The following is a 10,411-nucleotide window of genomic DNA, read 5'->3' as shown; positions in this document are numbered from 1 at the left end:
TCTTCATCTAATATTTTAGATATTGCCTCTGTCTTCTTGTGTGTGTGTGTGTGTGCTGGTACTGGGGCTTAAAGTCAGGGCTTGGCTCTATCCCTTAGCTTTTTGCTCAAGGCTGTCACTCTACCACTTGAGCTATACCTTCACTTATGGCCTTTTGCTACTTAAATGAAGAGTCTGCTGGATTTGCCTGTCTTGGCGGCTTCAAACCATGATCCTCAGATCTCAGCCTCCTAAGCAGCTAGAATTACAGGTATTAGCCACCTGGAGTGTCTTAACAGAGTTTAGTCCTGTATACTTTGCTTCCCCTTCCCTATATCCTCCGAATGACTCAATCATAGCTTTGCATTTGAATACTTATTTCACAGAAGGAATTATTATCTTACTTTTTTTTTCACTTCTGGAATTTGAACTCAGGACCTTGCGCTTGCGTGGCTAGTGTTGTACCACTTGATCTACACCGTCAGTGAATTATCATCTCCTGAAAAATAACTTAGTTTTCTTTTGCCAGTCCTGGGGCTTGAACTCAGGGCCTAAGCACTGTCCTCGGGCTTTCTCAAGGCTAGATCTTTACCACTTGAGTCACAGCACCACTTCTAGTTTTTTCTATGTATGTGGTACCGAGGAATCAAACCTGGGTCTTCGTGCATTTGAGGCAAGCACTCTACCACTAGGCCAAACTCCCGGCCCAATAGCTTAGTTTTCTGTATCTCATCCTTCTAATTTTCAGAAGTGACAACTAATCTGTCAAGAGTTTTCTGTAGATCCTTTGGATATATGCGTACAAATACATATATGAATATGTATGAAAATATGTATATCTATATACATAAGTATATGAACAAACATAGAACCTGACTCACACTACTGGTGGGAAAGGAGAAGAAGAAAAGGAAGAGTGGATGTTTTCTAATACAATGCAAGCACATATGAAGATAATATAAATGCCTTAAGAAAATTGCTGATTTACAGGGTAATAGAAGGGTTGGAGGCATCGTATATTAGTAGAACACTAGCTAATGAACAAAATTATCAGGTAATAAATTTGAATCCTGGTCTTGGACCTAAAAAATAGCATGGAGGAGTTGGGAAGAAATAGAATTTGGATAGAGGTTGGTATTACTGGGAAAGGATTGAATTAACAGGGAGGTTAAAGGAGGTTGAATACAGTCAAAATGGAATATTTGCAAATATGAAATAGAACAATGAAACCTATTGAAATTATTTGGGGGAAGAAGGTAAGGGAGAGAGTGATAAGAGGGGAAACTGGGGTACATTGTGAACACATGTAGAATGCTAACAATGAAATCCCTCCATCCTAAATAACTAATGGAAGGTAATTATTTTTAATAATAATAATAAATCGCTAGGCATCAGTGGCTCATGCTTGTAATCCTAGATATTCAGGAGACTAAGGTCTAAGGATTACAGTTTAAAGCCAGCCTGGGCAGAAAAGTCTTATCTCCAATTAACCACTGGAAAACTGAAAATAGAGCTATGGTTCAAAGTGGTAGAGTGCCAGCCTTGAGCAAAAGAGCTCAATAAAGTACCCAGACCCTGAGTTGAAGCTCCACAAGTGACAGAGAAAGAGAGAGAGAGAGAGAGAGAGAGAGAGAGAGAGAGAGAGAGAGAGAGAGAGAGAGAGAGACAGACAGACAGACAGACAGACAGACAGACAGACAGAGACAGAGAGAGAGACAGAGAGACAGAGAGAGAGACGGAGAATATTGTTAACTAAAAATACTAAAATTAAGCTGGATGCTGGTGGTTCATGCCTGTAATCCATTACCAAGGTGGTGGAGATCTGAGGATCATGGTTCAAAGCCAACTTGATGGTTGGCTCTGATTAACCATCAGAAAACTGGAAGTGGCCCTGTGGCTCAAGTGGTAGAGTACTAGGCCTGAGCTGAATAGCACAGGGACAGCGCCCAATTCAAGCCCCACAACTGACAAAAAAAAGTATACTAAATCATTATCTTTGTCTTATGCAAAATTTAGTATTTTCACTGACTGATTTAACATCAGATGTCATCTTTATTTAGCAGTAATTATATATTTTATATGCTTGGTAGAATTCTTCAGGAATGAGTACATCTTCTTTGAGGCTTCAGAGAATTCCTCATTGGGGCATTGACAGAGGAGGAGGCAGAGTTAAGGGAAACAGGGATGCTAAAGGATCCAGATGCCAACAAAAATGACTTTAGGGCCAAGTGCCCTGTGGCTCATGCCTGTAATTCTAGTGACTCAGAAAGCTGAGGCTGAGTTTTGTGACTGGAAGCTAGTCAGCACAGGAATGTTCCTGAGAATCTTATCTCCAATTAGCTATTCCCCAGAAAAGCCAGCAGTGGACCTGTGGCTGAAGTGGTAAAGCACTAGCCTTGAGCAAAAAAGCTCACAGATAGTGCCCATGCCCTGAGTACAAGCCGCAGGACTGGCACACAAAATGATGATGATGATGATGATGATGATGGTCCCAGAATGGCAGGGCAAGAAGTGGCTTTGTCACTACTGAGTGAGTTCTGGCTGAGCTGTTCTATTAGTGAAATTTAGTTGCTGAAAGGCAGGAAGGAGAGGAATAAAATAACCTGGCCTTGCTTTCTTATTATCCTCTGACCTTCATCTGTTGTCCAAACCAATTGGCAGAAGAAAATCTGTAGATCTGTGGGATGAACCATTGAAACCCCAAAGGGAGTAAGCTCCAGGCTATAAGCAAAAGGACTAAGAATAAACAAGAGGACTAGAGTAGGTAGAGGAGCAGAGTGACAAAATAGTTAATATGAGCTTAATTTGGAGAGCATTTGAAAACATTTGGTAACCATAGAAGCTTAGAATAATGGTACTTCCCATTCCAACAGCTGTCAGGTTTTTTATTTCAATAGTTTCTTTAGAAATATATGTAGCAAGGACTATTTGGACTTTGCAAAGACTGCTTGGGAGCCAGACATTTGTAGTTCATGCCTGTAACTCCTAGCTACTCAGGGGGCTGAGATCACCATTCAAAGCCAGGCGAGGCATGGAAGTCTTTGAAACTTTTTTTTTCTTTGCCAGTCCTGGGGCTTGCACTCAGGGCTTGAGCCCTGTTCTTGGGTTTTTTCCTTAAGGCTAGTGCTCTACTACTTGAGCAACAGCACCACTTCCAGCTTTTCTATGTATGTAGTACCAAGGAATTGAACCCGGGTCTTCGTGCATGCTAGGCAAGCACTCTACCTCTAGGCCAAACTCCCAGCCCCAAGTCTTTGAAACTCTTATCTCCAATTAACCACCAGAAAAATGGAAGTTGCACTGTGGCTCAAAGTGGTAGAGTCCTTTAGCTGAAGAGCTTGAACAATGCCCAGGCCCAGAGTTCAAGCCCCACCAAAAAAAAAAAAAAAAAAAAAAAAAAGCTAAGGAACAGAACCCAAGCTCTGAGTTTAAGCCACAAAAAGAAGGAAGGAAGGAAGAAAATTGCTTGGGAGAAAAAAACCCTATATTTAAACATTTGAAATTTTATCATTCAGCTGGACAGCAGTGTGGAGGTTCCTCTAAAAAATAAATATAGCCTTCCTTACAACCCAGCAATAGCACACCTGGGCATCTACCTCGAGCATCATGACTCTGGATATGATAAAGACACCTGTACATCCATGTTCACTGCCACACTATTCACAACCCAGATGCCCCACAATAGATGAATGGATCCAAAAAATGTGGTACCTAGAAGTGGCACTGTGGCTCAAGTGGTAGAGCACTAGCCTTGAGTTGAAGAGCTCAGGGACAGCACCCAGGCCCAGAGTTCAAGCCCCATGACTGACCAAAAAAAAAATCAGGTGCAGTGGCTCACGCCTGTAATCCTAACTACTCAGGAGATCTGAGGATCAAGGTTCAAAGCCAGCCCAGCACTAAAGTCTGTGAGACTCTTATCTCCAATTAAACACCAGAAAACAGGATGTAGCATTGTGGTTCAAGGGGTATGGAGGTGGCTTTGAGCTGAAGAGCTCAAAGACAACACCCAGGCCCAGAGTTCAAGTCCCACAATCGACAAAAAAAATGTGGTATCTATACACAATGGAATTTTACACAGCCCTTAGAAAGAATAAAATAATGTCATTTGTAGGAAGATGGATAGAACTATAACAAAATCATGTTAAGTGAGGTAAGCCAAACTCAGAGAAACAAATGGCTCATTTTCTCTTTGATATGCATAAATTAGATCTAAAAGACATTGGGATATGATAAATTATACAGGATTCTAGATACTCGCATACAGTGAGACCAAAAGATGTTACTCTTAGAAGAGAAACACAAGGGCTCAATGCCTAAGTGCCTCTTCATATTTACATAAAATAACATATGTCGATAGGAACTCTAAGGTATGGAAACAAGAGATCACTCTTCCTTTTTAAAAATTTCTTAATTTGGGCCAGAGTTTGGCCTAGTGGTAGAGTGCTTGCCTAACATGCACGAAGACCCAGGTTTGATTCCTTGGTACCATATACATAGAAAAAATCTGGAAGTAGGGCTCAGGCTCAAGTGGTAGAGCTCTAGCCTTGAGAAAGGCTCAGGCCCTGAACTTAAGCCCCAGGATTGGCAAAAAAAATTTTTTTTTAAATCTTAATTTTTTGATGATTCTGTCTTCTTTTCCTTATATATGGTGTATTCAAGTGTATATTTTTTAGAAGGGTTGGAGGGAGGGTACAGAACTCAAGGGAAAAAGAATGAAAAAGTACAGCAGTAGAACTCACTGGACACTGATGAAAGTAAACTATACAACTTGTGGATGGAGACGGGAGGGAGGGACTGGGAGAGAATGCGGGAACAGAAGACACTGTACAAAAGAAAATGTACTCATTACCTGACTCATGTAATTGTAATCCCTTTGTACATCACCTCTATAATAACAATAAAGTCAATTAATTTTTTAAAAAATTATCAGTGGGGCTGGGAATGTGGCTTAATGGTAGAGTGCTTGCCTAGCATGCATGAAGCCCTGGGTTTGACTCCTCAGTACCACATAAACAGAAAAAGCCAGAAATGGTGTTGAGACTCAGTGGTAGATTGCTAGCCTTGACCAAAAGCACTTAGAGACAATGCCTAGGCCCTGAGTTTAAGCCCCAGGACTAGTCAAAAAAAATTACCAGTAGGGAAGAAAATTATAATCTTTTTGTTGCTGAAATAAAACAAATGCCCTGTAAATCTAGCTACTAAGGAGGCTTCGATGATTGGGGCTGGGAGTTTGGCCTAGTGGTAGAGTGCTTGCCTAACATGCATGAAGACTCGGGTTCGATTCCTCAGTACCACATACATAGAAAAAAGCCAGAAGTGGTGCTGAGGCTCAAGTGGTAGAGCTCTAGCCTTGAGAAAGTCCAAGGACAGTGCTCAGGCCCTGAGCTCAAGCCCAGGACTGGCAAAAAAAAAAAAAAAAAAGAAAAAAAAGGAGGCTGCGATGTGAGAACTGAGGTTCAGAATCAGCTCAAGCAGACAAATTAACCAGCAAAAAGCTAGAAGTGGAGGTGTGGCTCAAGTAGCAGAAGGCCAGACTTGAGTGAAGAAAGCTCTGGGAAAGTGCAAGGCCCTAAGTTCTAGCCCCAGTACCGACACAAAAACAAACAAGGGATTTTTGTGTTTAACTTTAAACATCTTTCTCTACAGGATTAAGAGTTCAATTTAAAATGTAAGAGAAAATAGAATTCTTAAATCTATAATTATACCAACCTCACCATTGAATTTGGATGACTTCAGATTTGAAATTTAATAATCTCTTAGTTAAATTTTAGTTTGGGGGGACCAGGAGTGTGGCCTAGTGGTAGAGTGCTTTCTTAGCATACATGAAGCCCTGGTTTCAATTCTTTAGTACCACATACTCAGAAAAAGCCAGAAGTGGTGCTCAATTGATAGAGTGCTAGCCTTGAGAAAGCTCAAGGACAGTGCACAGGCCCAGGATGGGCAAAAAATATATATATTTTTTTTCTTAGTTTGGGGCCAGTGTCGGTGGCTCATGTCTCTAATCCCAGCTACTCAGCAGGCTGAGATCTGAGGCTCTTGGTTCAAAGCCAGCCAGGGCACAAAAGGCCAAGAGACTCTTATCTCCAATTTACCACCAGAAAAATCAGAAGTGGTGCTGTGGCTCAAAGTGGTAGAGTGATTAACTTGAGCTGAAGAGCTCAGAGACAGCATCCTGGCTCAAAGTTCAAGCCCGACAACTGACAGGAAAAAAAAATAGTTTGGATTTTCTCTTATTATGAAGATGGCTCTTTCCATCAAGTCTTAATTAGGCATGTTAATCAAAATTCACTCATTATTTTTCACTTTGATTTCGTTGAGCCACATTGGAGTTAATCTTTGTAGCTCTCCCATGGGTGTCTTGTATGGAAGAACTTGAGAACTAGGTCTTTAGTTTATTTCTCAAGTACGAATTTGAATTGCCTCTGGTTAGTTTTCAAAAGGTGGTTTCCTGGATCTCTATTCATCTGTGCACTGCCCATTCTTTCCCCTTTTGTAACTTTGGACAATTCATAGCCCTGCCCTCCCTTTGGTGTCCAGAAGTCCTGGTCTAGGAGCACTGTTGCTTAGTAACAGGTTAACAAGTTCTTCTCTCCCGGGCATATGACAAAAGTGATCAGAACTTCTACAACTCTTCCTTATTTGCCCAATAAATTTGTAAGTAGTTTCTTGATAGGCAGCATAATTTTGTCTTTAAGCAGCAACATGATCGAAAACATATGCTCCTAAATCAAATATTTACTAAAAGTTGAATACTGCTTTTGATTTTGAAAAACAAGCAAACAAACAACTTTTGTTTAACTTTTTTTTTTGGTGCCAATCCTAGGGCTTGAACTCAGAGCCTGGGTACTGTCTTGGACCTTCTGTGCTCAAGTCTGGTGCTCTACAATAACTCCAGTGCCATTTCCGGCTTTTGGGACGTAAGAGTTTCCTGGACATTTTGGCCAGTGCTGGCAGCTAGGATTATAGGTATGAGCCACCAATGACTGGATTAACAATATTTTCCTAGTGAAATAAAGTAAAATTATACACATTTACTCTGCTTAATCTAAATCAAATCAAAAAGATCTAATTGTAAATTAAATTCAATCAAATTGAATCTATGAGAGAAGCCAACATGGGATTCACAAATACAGTACTAGAGCAGAGACATGGCTTGGCAGGAGACTGCCTGCCTACCAAGCATGGGGTCCCGAGTTCAAACCCCTGAACTGCCAAAATACACACACACACACACACACACACACACACACATACACACACACAACCAAACCAAGAACAGCGACAAAAAACAAACCACTACTGCTAACACAAATAGTCCTATGACATTTAGAGAAATTGAAAACTTGGGCTGGAATCATGGCCTAGTGGTTAAGTTCTTGCCCAGCATGCAAGAAGACCCGGGTTGGATTCCTCAATACTACATTCATAGAAAAAGCTGGAAGTGGTGCAGTGGCTCAAGTGGTAGATCTCTGGCCTTGAGAAAGCCCAAGGACAGTGCTCAGGCCCTGAGTTCAAGCCCCAGGACTGGCAAAAAAAAAAAAAAGAAGGAAAAAGAAAGAAAAAGAGAAAAAGAAAACTTTGGGACCAGGAGTTTGGCCTACTAGTAAAGTACTTGCCTAGCATGCATGAAGACCTGGGTTTGATTCCTTGGTACTACATATTTAGAAAAAAGCCAGAAGTGGTGCTGTGGCTCAAGTGGTAGAGCTCTAAGTGAGAAAACATAAGGACAGTTCTCAGACCCTAAGCCTAAGCCCAGGACTGGAAAAAAAAAAAAGAGAGAAAATTTCAGGATAGTCAAACTGAGAGACACATAAGATGAAGAGTAGGGTGCCAGTGGCTCATACTTATAATCCTATCTACTCTAGCATCCGAGTTTTCTTCCTGGAAGATCAAGGTTTAAAGTCAGCATACCAGAAAAGTATGCAAGACTCCTTTTCTAATTAACTAACAAAATTCCACACTGGAGGTGTGTCTCATGTGATTTAGTACCAGCCATTAGCAAATAAGCCAAGAGAGACTGCAAGTCCCTGAGTTCAACACACACACACACACACACACACACACACACACACACGCACGCACGCACGCGTGCGCACACACACACACACACACACAGAGCTAAGGTGAAGTTTGGTAGTGTCTTACTTCATCGTAAAGAACCATAACATTGTAATCTTTACCTGTCAAGCAAGCTCTTCTGTAAATCTCTGTTACTAGGGAAAAAAATATAACAGCAACAAAAGACTTAATTACCTAATAACAAAAAGAAAAACAAGGGCCGAGAGTTTAGCCTAATGGTAGAGTGTTTACCTAGCATGCAAAGACCAGGTTCGATTCCTTGATACCACATACATAGAAAAAGACGGAAGTGGTACTGTGGCTCAAGTGGTAGAGTGCTAGCCCTGAGAAAGCTCAAGCTGAGTTCAAGTCCCAGGATGGGCAAAAGAAAAAAGAAACAAAAACAAAAACAACTCAGGCATAGTCTTTATAAGATTTGTAGAGCTGGGCCAGGAGTTTGGCCTAGTGGTAGAGTGCTTGCCTAGCATGCATGAAGACCTGGGTTCAATTCCTCGGTACCACACACATAGAAAAAAGCCAGAAGTGGTGCTGAGGATCAAGTGGTAGAGCTCTGGCCTTGAGAGAGAGTGCTCAAGCATTGAGCTCAACCCCAGGACTGGCAAAAAAAAAAAAAAAAAAGATTTGTAGAGTTTTAAGGTTGCCTAGGCTGGGCAGTATAGAGTAAAAGCACTTCAGCTTACCTTGATCTTACTGGAACTAAAATGAAAGTAAATAATGGCTACAAATTAGAAAGGGAATAGGAGGTATCTATTATTATTATTTGTTGCAGGGGGGGGGGTCCTGTACTGAAGCTTTAACTTGGGGCCTGGACACGTCTGTTAGCTTTTTCAGGTCAAGGCTGGTGCATTACCACTTGAGCCATAGTTCCGATTCTGGATTTTTGGGGTGGTTGACAGGAGATGGGAATTGTTCTGGGCTCTGGTGCCTTATGCCTGTAATCCTAGGAGCTCAGGAGGCTGGGCTACAAGGGTCTTGATTCGAAATCAAAATCAGCCCAGCCAGGAAGGTCTGTGGAGCCTTTTTTTTTTTGGCCTTGTGCTTGAGCTCAGGGTCTGGGTGCTGTCCCTGAGTCTCTTGGTGCTCAAGGCTAGTGCTCTACCACTTCCCACAGCACCACTTCTGGCTTTTTCTGAGTAGTTTATTGACAATAAGAGTCTCACAAACATTCCTGCCTAGATTGGCTTCCAACCAAGGTCCTCAGATATCAGCCCTCTGAGTAGCTATGATTATAGGCATGAGCCACTGGTGCCTGGTGAGGTGTCAGAATGTAAAGAAACATGATATTGGAATGTCGTTTTCAGATTTTGTGTTCTTTTAGCTCTCTCAACTTTGATACAAAGGCTACACTAGTCCAGGCACTCTCAACAGGAGGATATGACAAAATTCACCAAGGAAGGCCATATCTTCTAGCCAAATGATCAGTAAAGAAGCGCTTATGTGTTTTTGGTTTTTTGGTTTGGTGCTGGTATTGGGGCTTGAACTCAGCCTAGGTACTGTCTCATAGCTTTTTTGCTTAAGGCTGGTGCCCTGCAACTTGAACCACACCTCTATTCTACTTCTAGCTTTTTGGTAGTTAATTGAAAGTAATAGTCTTACAGACTTCCCTGCCCCTGTTGATTTTGATCCTCAGATCTCAAGTCTCCTGAACAGCTAGGATTATAGGCACGAGCCACTAGCTCCTGGAATATCTATTTCTCTGTTTACCATCACTCCCAACTTCCCTCCTCTGAACACAGACCCGTCTCAATCCATACACAGAATCAGAAAATCTCCACTTGAGGATACTACTACCACTCCCATTTCCTGCTTCAGATTTATTAGTTTCCAGGGAGACCCTTTTCCGGGTGCTATGGCTAGAAGATGAGATTTTTCACTTATCAATACTTCCTTTGCATGCTACCTGATATTGCACACACACAGAAAAATCTCTCAAAAAACAAACGAACAAGTTAAAAAAAACAACAACCTGGGCACCGGTGGCTCACACCTGTAATCCTGGGTACTCAGGAGGCTCAGATCTGAGGAATGAGGCTCAAAGCCACTCTGGGCAGGAAAGTCTATGAGATTCTTACTTCCAATAAACTATCAAAAAGCCAGAAGTGGGGTGGGGGAACTGGAAGAGAACAAGGGAAGGAATGACATTGTCCAAAAAGAAATATACTCTTTATAGGGGGGAAAACAAGATGATTGGGAGGGGCTGGGGAGAGAGAAATGGGAACAAAAACACGAGAAGGGGTATCAATGTGTGAGAAGTAATGCACCTACTACTTGGCGAATGTACCTATAACCCCCCTGTACATTACCCCAACAATAAAAATAAAATAAAACAAAACAAAACAAACAAAAAATATAC

Source organism: Megascapheus bottae, chromosome 3, assembly GCF_031878675.1.
Source record: "Megascapheus bottae isolate mThoBot1 chromosome 3, mThoBot2.hap1, whole genome shotgun sequence".
In the NCBI taxonomy this organism is placed as follows: domain Eukaryota; kingdom Metazoa; phylum Chordata; class Mammalia; order Rodentia; family Geomyidae; genus Megascapheus; species Megascapheus bottae.
The sequence above is the reverse complement of the archived record's forward strand: the minus strand, read 5'-3'. Positions refer to the sequence as shown.